The following is a 13113-nucleotide window of genomic DNA, read 5'->3' as shown; positions in this document are numbered from 1 at the left end:
TCCACGCATGAATAAGCTGTTTGGGTTCTGATTTATTTGGGTGGAGCAGCACTGAGACTGCCTAACGATCTGGGCATGGGGCTTGTTTCAGTGAACGGGAACAAGGGCAGGCAGAAGGCGAACAGTGCAAAGGAGCAAAGCAGTGCATCTGCTATACAGCACAGCGAGGCCTGGTAATCAGTGTGTGCCTATCAATGTGTACCTAGAGTAATCAATGTGTGCCTGGAGTAATCAATGCGCACCTAGAGTAATCAATGCATGCCTGGAGTAATCAATGCGTGCCTAGAGTAATCAATATGTGCCTGGAGTGATCAGTGTGTGCCTACAGTAATCAATGCATGGCTAGAGTAATCAATGCGCACCTAGAGTAATCAATGCATGCCTGGAGTAATCAATGCGTGCCTAGAGTAATCAATATGTGCCTGGAGTGATCAGTGTGTGCCTACAGTAATCAATGCATGCCTAGAGTAATCAATGTGCGCCTGGAGTAATCAGTGTTTGCCTGGAGTAATTAATGTGTGCCTTGAGTAATCAGTGCGTGCCTAGAGCAATCAATGTGCAGCTGGAGCAATCCTTGTGTGCCTGGAGTAATAAATGTGTGCCTTGAGTAATCAATGTGTGCCTAGAGTAATCAATGGGCATCTGGAGTAATCAGTGTGTGCCTAGAGTAATCAATGCATGCCTAGAGTAATCAATGTGTGCCTGGAGTAATCAGTGTGTGCCTACAGTAATCAATGCATGCCTAGAGTAATCAATGTGCACCTGGAGTAATCAGTGTTTGCCTGGAGTAATTAATGTGTGCTTTGAGTAATCAGTGCGTGCCTAGAGCAATCAATGTGCAGCTGGAGCAATCAATGTGTGCCTGGAGTAATAAATGTGTGCCTTGAGTAATCAATGTGTGCCTAGAGTAATCAATGGGCATCTGGAGTAATTAGTGTGTGCCTAGAGTAATCAATGTGCACCTGGAGCAATCAATGTTTGCCTGGAGTAATTAATGTGTGCCTTGAGTAATCAGTGCGTGCCTACAGCAATCAATGTGCAGCTGGAGCAATCCTTGTGTGCCTGGAGTAATAAATGTGTGCCTTGAGTAATCAATGTGTGCCTAGAGTAATCAATGGGCATCTGGAGTAATCAGTGTGTGCCTAGAGTAATCAATGCATGCCTAGAGTAATCAATGTGTGCCTGGAGTAATCAGTGTGTGCCTACAGTAATCAATGCATGCCTAGAGTAATCAATGTGCACCTGGAGTAATCAGTGTTTGCCTGGAGTAATTAATGTGTGCCTTGAGTAATCAGTGCGTGCCTAGAGCAATCAATGTGCAGCTGGAGCAATCAATGTGTGCCTGGAGTAATAAATGTGTGCCTTGAGTAATCAATGTGTGCCTAGAGTAATCAATGGGCATCTGGAGTAATTAGTGTGTGCCTAGAGTAATCAATGTGCACCTGGAGCAATCAATGTTTGCCTGGAGTAATTAATGTGTGCCTTGAGTAATCAGTGCGTGCCTAGAGTAATCAATGTGCACCTGGAGCAATCAATGTGTGCCTGGAGTAATCAATGTGTGCCTTGAGTAATCAATGTGTGGCTAGAGTAATCAATGGGCATCTGGAGTAATTAGTGTGTGCCTAGGGTAATCAATGTGCACCTGGAGCAATCAATGTGTGCCTGGAGTAATCAATGTGTGCCTTGAGTAATCAATGTGTGCCTAGATTAATCAATGGGCACCTGGAGCAATTAGTGTGTGCCTAAAGTAATCAATGTGTGCCTAGAGTGATCAATGTGTGCCTGGAGTAATCAATGTGTGCCTGGAGTAATCAATGTGTGCCTTGAGTAATCAATGCGTGCCTAGAGTAATCAATGTGCGCCTGGAGTAATCAGTGTGTACCTAGAGTAAACAAATCGCTCCTGGAGTAATCAATGCGTGCTTAGAGTAATCAATGCGTGCCTAGAGTAATCAAATTGTGCCTGGAGTAATCAATGTAATCAATATGTGGTTAGAGTAATCAATGTATGCTTGGAGTAATCAATGTATGCCTGGAGTAATCAATGTGTGCTTGTTTAAGTGGTGGCCATGGGAGACCAAGGTGATGGTTGAACATTCGAAGTGGAGGAGATAGCTTTTGAGGCACATTTGAAGGTCCTCCGGGTGAAAGCAGATATCTAATCGTGGGAGGTATGGCAGCGGAGAGGTACCTAGGGTGATTTTGTAGAGTGCCCTCTTCAAACCGACCAACACCCATGTTTTTGCTCACTGCCGTCCATGGTAGCCTTGGGGAGGATGTATGTGTTACAATTGGAGCATTTCAATCACTTTCTGAAGAGGAAGAAGATGGAATCCAAATGAGCATTGAAAAGATTTAATGCAGCAAAATAAAATTGGTGGAAGAGTCCGAGATCACACCACTTCTCCAGGGAGAGGTCACTCACAAGGGCAGCATGTGACTGGTTTCTTATCACCAGAGCCATGCTGATTGCATGACTGCACCTGCACAGAACACTGCAGGGGAAACAGATTCTTAGATATCCTTGGGGTGATGCACAGAAATGACTGTGGCTCAAGAGAAGAGGTGGAGGCAGGCAGTCAGGTGCATATCTTGACTGGGCCATTTCTTCTCTCCCTTGAGGAATACAGTGGCCTTTGAGGTGACATGTTGTCTATTGGTTATTGGCTCACCAGGAGGCAAAATAATCTTTGATCTATATTTCAAGCAAACTGTTCTTGTAATGTTCTGTCTTTCTCTCACTGTATTCTGCTCTGTCTCTCAGGCTGCACTCTGTCACTTGTTGCACATTTTACCAGTTGTATCAGGTGTTTCCTTTGCTCTACGTGTCTCCCACTCCTCCTTAGTTGCCTCTCAAACTTTTCCCTCTTTTTGAATTACTTCCCAGTTCTTACTAGTGCCACTTTCATTCCCCCTTTCTCTATCATTCTTCTCAGAGGTGTCACATCTCTTGTCCTCTCTCTAGCTTCTCCTAGTCATCTTATTTCCCCTTTTCGTTGACCGCATGTTGTCCCTCTGGTTTTACTCCTCTTTGTACGTCTGATTACCTTTCCTTCACTATAAAACGCAGTCCAACTTCTCTCTGGAGAGTCTTTGTTTCTCATAATTAACTGTTTTATTATTTATTTCTTGCTCAATGACTCTTTTTTATCAAAACAATATCTCATATCTGCAAATTATTTCTCTTTCTCTTGTCCTCTCTCTCTTGTCCTCCCTTGTAGCTGTAGCTCTAGCTCCTTCCATCTTCTTCCTTCCCTATGATCGTTACAATATGTAATTTCCTCTGTCTGACAAGGAATTCTTTCCACCTCTTTCTCAATATCTAAGCAGACTACATTTCTTCCCTGCCTCACACTTTTTCTCTATCCAGGTTTACCCCTCTCTCTTCCCTCACTCACCTTCCACAATCGCCATCTCTATGATTTATTGCAAATCTTTCATTCTCTCACAAGTATAGATCTCTTTATGACGGATGTATGACGGTACAATGCGTACCGTTTCACCGCGTGCCTTTACAACGCGTCTTTACCAACGCAAGTCCTTACAACGACTTGCGTTGTTGGGCGCGGATAGTGAATAGTATAATTTACAATTGTAACACCAGTCCCCGTGGATAGTAGGGAAGGTGTTGGAATAGTAAATATACTATTCTTTATCCTTTAGCGCCCTCCAGCGCAAGTCGTGGTTACGACTTGCATTGTAAAGGACGCGTCGTAAAAGCACTGCGGGGTAACATCCGTGTTGAAAAGGAGGTTCCCCCTTTATGACACATCACTCACTGTCTACTCCGTGATGCTACTTTTCTCGCCTCCTTTTGCTTTATTTGCTCTATTTGTATTCTTTCATTCTTTTTTGCCATCTCTTCAAGAACAAGATCTTTCTGGCATCTCTCTCTCTCAATTACAGCAACCTGTCTCGTTCATTCTCTTTTGAACTCTCTTCCAGTGCATCTTAAAATGACAGGTATGGTTCTCCATCACGTTCTCTTTCACTCTGTTCCTCTCTATTTGGATCTTTTCCTCTCTGTGCGCCTTTTTATCTGTTTTCCTAAACCTACTGTAAGAGTGCCAGGTCGTTTTTAGGTCGAGCTTGTCCAGTGCATGCGCTGCTAAGCATGCTGTGTTCAGATATGGACTTCAAGCTCAGCCCAATCTCCAGTCATATTTTTCATTGGCTTGTGTCATTCCCCCAGATGCATCAAGCATACATTTTGCGATTCCTTATTTGCGAAAAAATAAGGAATCGCAAATAAGGAATCGCAAAATGCAATGCATCAAGAAATTGCTAAGAAAATTGCAATTTCTTAAAATTCCTTAATTGCGAGTCGCAAATTGCGAGTCGCATTTAAGGAATAACTCCCCATTCATTCCTATGGGCCTAAAGGCCCATAGGAATGAATGGGAAAACAATCTCAATTTGCGAATCGCAATTAGCGATTCGCAAATTGAGAATGCGATTTCAAGGGTGCGGGGTGTCCAAAGGACGCCCTGTTGCACCCCTGAAATTGATATGTGCACATATGTTGCACACACACATGCCCTTAGAGCATGTGTGTGCGCAACATGAAACTTTGAAAAATGCACTTTTTTTTAAAAAATTACCATGAAGTTGTACTTCATGGTAATTTGCGTGCCCTATTAGCAAATTCGCTATTTTAAAAACTTTCATGCATTGCATTTAAGTAATCTCAATTTGAGATTCCTTAAATGCAAATAATCGCAATTTAGCAATTTCTAAAATTGCAATTTTTGCATTTGGGATGATGCATCCCAAATGCAAAAATACTGCTCGCAAAGGGGCAGATTCTGAGAATCTGCCCCTTTGCGAGCGGATTTTGGTTTGATGAATCTGGGCAATTGTCTACTGTAAACTGTGCCTTTTCATATGTCAATAGGCTTAGTAGTCCCTTTTTAGTACTGCCTTGTCTCATTTTGTAACCTCCTAGGATGACACCTCTATTACATGTGTTGTTACTTGTTAGACTTTAATTACAGCCTCCAAACACTATTTTCTCAAATAGCTTTGTCCTGCATGCTGGTGCAGGCAGGACACGGTCTCTTTAAAAACAAATCTTGATAGCACGGGTGCCAAACTCATTTGTAATGCAATAGGTCTTGCATTTGCGAGAGTTTAAGCTATTGGCATTGTAAATGACAATGGGCCAGATGTATCAACATTGGATTTTGCGAGTCTAGATTAGCGAATTTTATCGATTTGCTATTATAGACTTGCAAAATGCAATGTATGTCGGTTTTTTGCAAACATTTTGCGATTCCTACGCATTCCTTAATTGTGACTCGCAAATTGTGAGTCACAAATAAGGAATGGAGAAGTGTGGCTCAGTGGTTAGAGGCGGCAGACCTGGAAGCTGAGATCAGCCGTGGACCAGGGTTCGATTCCCCGCCTCGGCGGGTCTCGGGCTCAAAAATTCCACGGACTCGACAATTCTCGCTCCGGTGCCTACTCGACTCACGGGGTCACACTCTGTGACTCTGGGCAATAGCTTGCTTAATCTCCACTTTGGCCCCTCGCGGCGGGATGCCTGGCTTTCACCTTGTGAATACCCTGCCGGGGTATCTCTCACAGGGGAATACCAGGACGGGTTCCCTAAGCAAGCGCCTTGAGACCCCTGGGTGAAACGTGCGCTATATAAATCGAAATACATTTACATTTACATTTACAATGGCTTCCCATTCATTTCTATGGGCCGAGAGGCCCATAGGAATGAATGGGAATTGCATGCACAATTTGCGAGTACCCAAATGGTACTTGCAAATTGCGCATGCAATTGCAAGGATGCCAAAAAAGGCCACCCTATTGCACCCCTGAAATATGCATGTGTGCACATGGCACTTAGAAAAATGCAAAAAAGTGATTTTTTTAGGAATTTGCAAATTACCACCTACTAGAAGTTGGTGGTAATTTGCAATTCCTTAATGCTAATTCACAATTTGCGATAGCCACAAGAATTGCATTTAGGGAATCGTAAATTGCGATCCCCTAACTGCATACACAATATAGGTAATCGCAAATAATTGCGATTACCCATATTGCGAATTCAAAATGTTTCATACGTTTCCAAACGCATTTTTGCGTTCACAAAAATTGTTGATACATCTGGTCCAATGTCTTCTATTTATCTGTTTCAAAAACAAACCCTAAATAAAAGACATTGTCATTTACAATGCCAATAGCTCAAACTTCGTAAATGTGAGACCTATTGCATTGCAAATGCTTGTCGGTTTTACCTTGTGTATTAGTTTTAGACTTTTTCATTTCTCCTGTCGTTCCACTTTGATTCCTCAATTTCACTGAATCGACATTGTTTACCGTGAAGATTAGGTTACCTTCTTTGACTTTAAACAAATCTCTTTAAAATCACTCGAAGGCATTGCTTCAGGCAAACAAACCTCCTGTCCTTGTCCAAATAATCTGAGGAGATGAGCAGAGTTTCTGGCCCCAGGCCCTACCAGCCCTCCTTGTTTTTAGTGCATCAGAAGGGGTTGGAGTTAATTCAGCCAATCAGTGGCTTGGAAACTCATTAATGTAATATCGATGCTGACGTCTCATGCCAAATCCTCTTATTCGTGATCCTTTACAGAAAGCTTCCCATAGGTCACGAGGGCAGCTCTGCAGTCAGAGGTCACAGGGATATGTGATAATGTCACATTTTTATCAGTGCTCCGAAGCGGCTCTTGATTATGTGAGCACTATACTCAAACTGTAAACCATATATTTTCAGAAATGGAAGCATGGAAAGAACATTTAGCATTTGTTTTACCTACTGTACATCACATGCATGTTTTCAACATATTATTAAGACGTCACGTGTTTTACCTTATAAATGACTACGGTTGCAGATTTACAAGATCCTTGCGCCACATTTGCGTCACTTTTCCCATGTTAAAAATGATGCAAAAGTGGCGCAAGGGCCTTGTAAATAAGCCCCTAAATATATAATATTTGAAAAGAAGAGTGTGATTTCGAGTTGCATATTCCAAGGAGCTGCTTTTGAATGAGTAAATGAGATGACCTGCGTTTAATGGGCGTGTCACTGGCTTCGAACTATTGCTGGGGCTTGTGCCCATAACCTGTACCTATGGGTCTCTGGCTCCAGTTTGTGTACTGCCCAGACTCCCTGAGTTTGTGCTTGTGCAACTTTAGCAGGGTATAATCTGGCCATCCTCTGTCCAAAGACGAGGTTCAATAATCCACTCTTGGGAGCCCTCTGGCCCTAATCAGAGACCCATGGGCCTGAGCAGCCAGCTGTGGATAGAAAGAAGAACCCGTAATTCCCCCGGTCACCTGTCTGTCTGTTCACTCCCAAGCCAGGGGTCTAGCCAAAGTCTTAGATTTCTTCATGGTGCAACAAGGTTTGGGGGTCTTCTGAAGTAAGAGACCCCACAAACGGCTGAAGTGAGTAGTTCTTTCATTGCACGTTTTTAGCACACGTGACCTCAATTGGGAAGTCGGGGCTAGTCAGTGCTTTAAATGGGCCGGTACTGTCCAGTACGGAGATCCTGCACTTTTTTATTTTGAGTGGGAGAGTGCCAGCACTTCTCAAGAGAAACGTAGGGGCAGATTTACAAGCCCCTTACGACACTTTTACGCCGCCGTTGCATAACTTTTGTGACGCAGCGGCGGCGTAAACCATGCGCCACGTTGCAGCTTATTTACAATGTGACGCATCTAGGCAGATTCGTCACCTTGTAAAGCACTGCGCCACATGAAACATGTGTCTGGTTTCATGTGGGCGTTCCATGGCAGCGTGGGCGTTCCGTCGGAGGAAAGCCTCGGAAAAGTGTCACAGTAAAAATCTACAAGATTTCACTCAGTCACTTTTCCGATGCCGCTGCGTCAAAACCCTGCGCCTCCTTGAAGCAGGTGTAAGGTGTGAAGCAGCATGTTGGAGATAGGCCGGGTTGGAAAGTGCTGGAGTTGCGTCGCACCCGTGACACGACTCTCGCACTGCGCCAACCTTACGCCGGCAGATACGTCACGCATCTGCCTATCCGGGCGCCACGGCGCACCGCATTGTAAATGCAGCACCCCAGGGTGGTGCACGGGTAGTTTTGCATGAAGCATCTTTCTTGGTGCATCCCTGCTGATTTGCAGGGAAGCGCCAGAAGTTGTAAATCTACTGCGTTATACTTTTAATTGGAGAGTACCAGCACATTTCAGAAACAAGCAGACACTCTGGTACAGAGTACCTGCACTTCTATCTTTCCATTTCAAGGACTTGGGCTAGTGTTAAACTTACACAGTGCCACCGTGTGACACAGAATATCAGCTTCCTTCACACGGTCTCCCGGTGGGAGCTGATATCACACTGTGGCAGGGAAATAAGCAGAATACCACTGTAAACAGTGGATTTCCAGCTTGTTTTCGGAGGCTTTGAATGACCAACGCTCATTAAAGGGTGTGAAAGAGCCCATGAACATCAGCAACAGCCTTAGCACTTTTTGGGGAGGAGTGAGCGGGGTGGAGGCAAAAGTGGTTCCTAGGTACATGTCAGCACTAACCCTGGTCGGTGACCTCCGCCTGCGGAGTGTGCGTAGATTTGCCTCCTCCCCGTTCCGCAGAGACTGCAAATCTCTGCACACTCCGCAGCGGAGTGGAGAAGGCCAGCCCCGCCTCTACCACCCTCCCCCATATTAACAATTAATTCTACATGACTTAAAATTAAAATAAAACCACTTGCCTGGCATGCGGCATCCCCAGGCTGCCCTCCTCCTCTTCCTCGCCATCGGGGTAATCCTTGAGAAAACTGTGCATGTGCAGCACCAGTGAATCTCCAGAACCCCTGGTGTTTTCACGTTTTCCTCTGGGGTTATTTCTGCAGCCTGCTATGAGAATCTGCTTATGTGGACATTTGAATTGATAAGAGTTTTTGTGGTCATGGTGTGGAAGGAAGCTCGATCAGTTACATTTAGGAATTGCCAATTTGCATACAAGTATTTCTCAATCTCTGAGAAAATTGGATCCATGCGCGCTTGATCAACTTCCAGCGTGCATGAGAGTTGGAGTACTGCTGGGTCTCGTCAGCGTAGTGGTGCCACTGTATCCTGAGCTTGAGAAGCAGTTGGTGCAATGACTGATTGCTAATATTAAATAACAAAGGGAGTCGGTGTACCCCTCTTGTGTAGAGTTTGTCAGTGGCAGACTCCCCTAATTTTACTCTTGAAAATGCATTGCTCAAAATTGCTCAGTAGTGCCCGCTACTTCCATCTTTCCTCCGATGGTAGGAATAAAGGAATATGTCTTAGAGTACTGATGCTGCAGATAAATGTAATGTAACGTAAGGTGGATTTGTAGAGCGCTGTTTGTCACCCTTGAGGGTATCAAGGTGCTACCTCCCAAAAAATGCGCCACATTATGATCATCGAACGTCTGGCACACTCGAAGATGTCTAAGTTGCAAGTCCGGACAGCAATGAGCGCAGGTCCTGCCCCTCTAGTCGGGCCACAACCCGCCCCGGTGCTCAAATAACCAGATTATGTAAATGCCCACTCAATTACCCTTTTATTTATTTTTATTTATAGAGCGCTGTACAATTTGAGGCAAAGGTAACAAATCAGAACATTAGTCTAACATGGGGAATCTAATGGGCATTGAATCAAATAGAACAAGCATTGAAGTGAAATAAAGAAAACATGTTTTCGCTTTTTTGCTTGTTGAAACATTTTGTTTTTCCACACACCTCCTCTAAGAAGGCAGAAAATTCATGCACTGATTGATTGTGGGTTTCTAAAGCGCTAGAATCGACTCCTGAAGGAGTATCTCTGCACTGTAGACCGCTGGGGAACCCGTCCTGGTTTTCCCTGTGAGATGGTCCCTACTGGGTATCTCCAAGGTGAAACCAGGCATCCCCAGCGTATGTGGGGGGCCGTTGTAGAGATGAGGCAAGCTTAATGCCCAGAGTTGCCGAGTGTGATCCGTGGTTAGAGTAGGCACCGAGGTGAGAATTATCGAGTCTGTTGACGCTGGTCCAAGACCCTGCCGCGTCGGGAATCGATCCCTGGTCCCAGGCCGTCCTCTGCTCCCGGGTCTGCCGCCTCTAACCAGTGTGCCACACCACTCCACTCAATTCCCTACAGTAATAGTACTACCCAACGCCACGGTGCATTTCAGCCTCAAAGGCAGCCATTTCCTCGAATAGAACATTGCTAGCACCAGGATCTAAAGCAGACTTTAGTCGCGTTGGAGTATAGTCCTTGCTTCAGGAAGCAAGGCTGGCAGTAGAAGAGACTGGCACTTGTTTCTCATAAGCATGGACTATAAAAAATTCATTAGTGGTTATTGGGGAGGGTTGCAAGAGTTGAACACTTACTGAAAACGTGGAGGATTTCTAAGAAGTGCAATTGTGGTGAATGGTGTTTTGTTTTCTTGTTTACTTGTGAGGGGTTCAGGGACTTAAAGTCAAGTCAAAGCGAGGTGGGGAGATAAGGGATTGAAGTGAAACATCTAGTGAACAGCAAAGGAGGTAACAGGGCAAGGAAACGTGGAAGGGGTAAAAGAAAACCACATCTACTACAGTTGTGGAGCATATGTTGATTATGGGCCACTGGGCAGCTGGCCGGAGGAATCTGGTGCCTTGCCATGAAGGGCTGCCCTGGCTCAGAACCGAGCATCTGTTTTCATGCACCAGAGTTAGGGTTTGGTTTTCACATAGTACAGCTCGCACACAGTGAACGGGGAGTTGCCTCTTTCTGTTTCTGAGCTGTGCTGTCTAAAATAATGCACTGACTTATGGAAATATTGAGTAAAATGAATCCACTTCACACGCTTCAGCAGGAGGCGCATAAAAACATGCGCTCATCTCTGCGCTGAGTCAGCGCAGCCCGTCATGCTACGGGTCCCAGGTTGGAGCTATGGACATGAAGGAGGTGAACGGAGATGTATGTACGGGCATGAGTACAAAGGGGCGCAGGAGGGACAGAGATAGAAATGACAGGGAGCGGCTTTGATGCAAGAAATTTCATAACTCCAGGTGAAAATGAAATTTACTGCTTCGGTGCTGCTCCACCCCTAGCAAAATGACTATTTATAAAGCCATTTGGGCCAGTCTGATGCCTTCTTCTGGTCGAGAGGCAGCTGTATAGCGTGTCTTTACAGGGTCTGAGGGTGGTGTGTGTCAGTGAGAGGAATGAAGGCGTGTCGGCGGGTTACTAATCGATACAGCGCATATTGCAGCGTCCTCCCCAGCCTGGTAGCATGTAAATGAATTAAGCCACACACAGAGCTCGGTATTACATGTCTTTATTTCTCAGAGTGTAACGGTAATTGACACGTATTGTGTCATACATTTTACTAACCACACCCAATCATTTACGTCACTAGACTACGGAGTCCTTTAACCCGTTGGCTGCTGCCGTCGGCCATTGGCCGACGGCAGCACTACCTCGCTGGTGCTGCCATCGACCAATGGCCGACGCGACCGCACCTGTTTTTTAAAACGCCCGCACTGCCGCAAAAAAGCGGAAGCAGCCAACGGGTTAAAAACCATAGGGGTCCTGCGCTCTTTAATACACGAGACACTACAAGTATGGGTTCTGCAGTTCATGGCATCCTGTTAGCTTGGTACTGGACCAAGTGCTGGAGTGGAGAGAGCCAAGGGGACAGGGGCACTGCCCCTCCCGCCCCATAGATAGAATCTGTAAACTATTACACAGCAAAGAACTTCATTGGCCTGAAAAGTCAGACAAGTGCTTCCCAGGCAGCCATGTAAAATGCATTTAATACATGAAATCTTCCAGCCTCTCCGTAAGCAGTTATATCAGTTTCCAGGCTAACTTGAAGTCTTTGTTTATACATTTTCCTCTTTGTAGACAAGGATATACATCATTTACTACCTTCTCTGCTGTTTTTGGCAGGTCTCTTTGAATGATGACACTTTTTTCTTCTTCAGTTTTACAAGACTGGGGAGAGGTAGGTGTACTGAGTCTGTTTATAGGCAGGGCAGTGTAGGAGAAAAGCCCTCATGTATAGTTCGGGGTGTCCCACTGTCTGCGAGGGGTGTAGCTAATTGCCCCTGGCCTATCTGATTTGGAACTCTCCACCTCCATGGTGGCAATATCTAGGCCTTCAGGGGTCTCCCTACCACAACAGCTCCTCTGAAGGCGCTGAAAGTTTGCTGACTAGCCGCCATGTTTTACTTGGCTGCATGGAAAACTTTTTTGTTTTACTAAAACAAACTCTCAAAGTGGGAGTTTGTTATTCTGAAACAAAATAAAACAATGATGATCCGGACACGTTGCGAGTTTTCTCCAAAGGTGTGGGGGTAATTTCTTTTATTTTTCTATTCAGGACTGCCAGCTTTTCCCTGATGATCCCTAAGAGAAAACAAAATATCTCAGAAAGTCTGTCCTAAATAGGCCGGCTAGACTGTGGTTCTTACATCGACAGCCACAAATTTGTTGGACTGTCTGTGTAAGGTTTCTGTCAGGGGAGTACTTGTAGCAGGAACGAGATGGTCTGATCGACTCTAAATAGAGCATCTTTCAGTCTCTATGTCTCCCAACTCACACTGTCAACAAGTCCTGTCATCTCTGGGTCTGTGTGGGTTGATCTGTGTGGGACATTTCATACTCCCTGTCTGTGGCCCTCGGTCTGTGCTTGGAGACTGTTTACATGTGCCTGGGTTTCTCACCACATGCTGCAAGATTAAAGTTTCATCCAAGTGACTCATAGACTTCTAGCTTGCTTTGTTGTTCCAAGTGTGACCCTCTCAGTACTTTGGGCAGCGCTTCCATTGGGCTGGTCTGCACTAGGGGTGGGTGGAATTTGCGTAGTCGTTCTACGCAAAGCTCCGCGAAATGGTAAAAAATCTCCATGAGCACGCAAAAGTTCAGCGAACACACGGAATTACTTTTTCCGCTGTTCGCAATGCTTTTTTCCTCTTCGAGAACGCTCTTTGTGGGCTCTGGGAGAAATATCTCACAAACACGCATTTTGAAAGCGCGAACAAGCCAAAAATTCTGCGAGGCCGCAGAATTTTTGGCAATCCAGCGTTCTCCGCGAAATTACCCAAATTCCACAAATTCCGCGAGCGGAACGGAATTTATTATTATTATTATGCGTTCTTATATAGCGCTCGATTACCCGTAGGCATCTC

Source organism: Lissotriton helveticus, chromosome 11, assembly GCF_964261635.1.
Source record: "Lissotriton helveticus chromosome 11, aLisHel1.1, whole genome shotgun sequence".
Lineage (NCBI taxonomy): Eukaryota > Metazoa > Chordata > Amphibia > Caudata > Salamandridae > Lissotriton > Lissotriton helveticus.
This window is presented reverse-complemented; position numbering follows the sequence as displayed.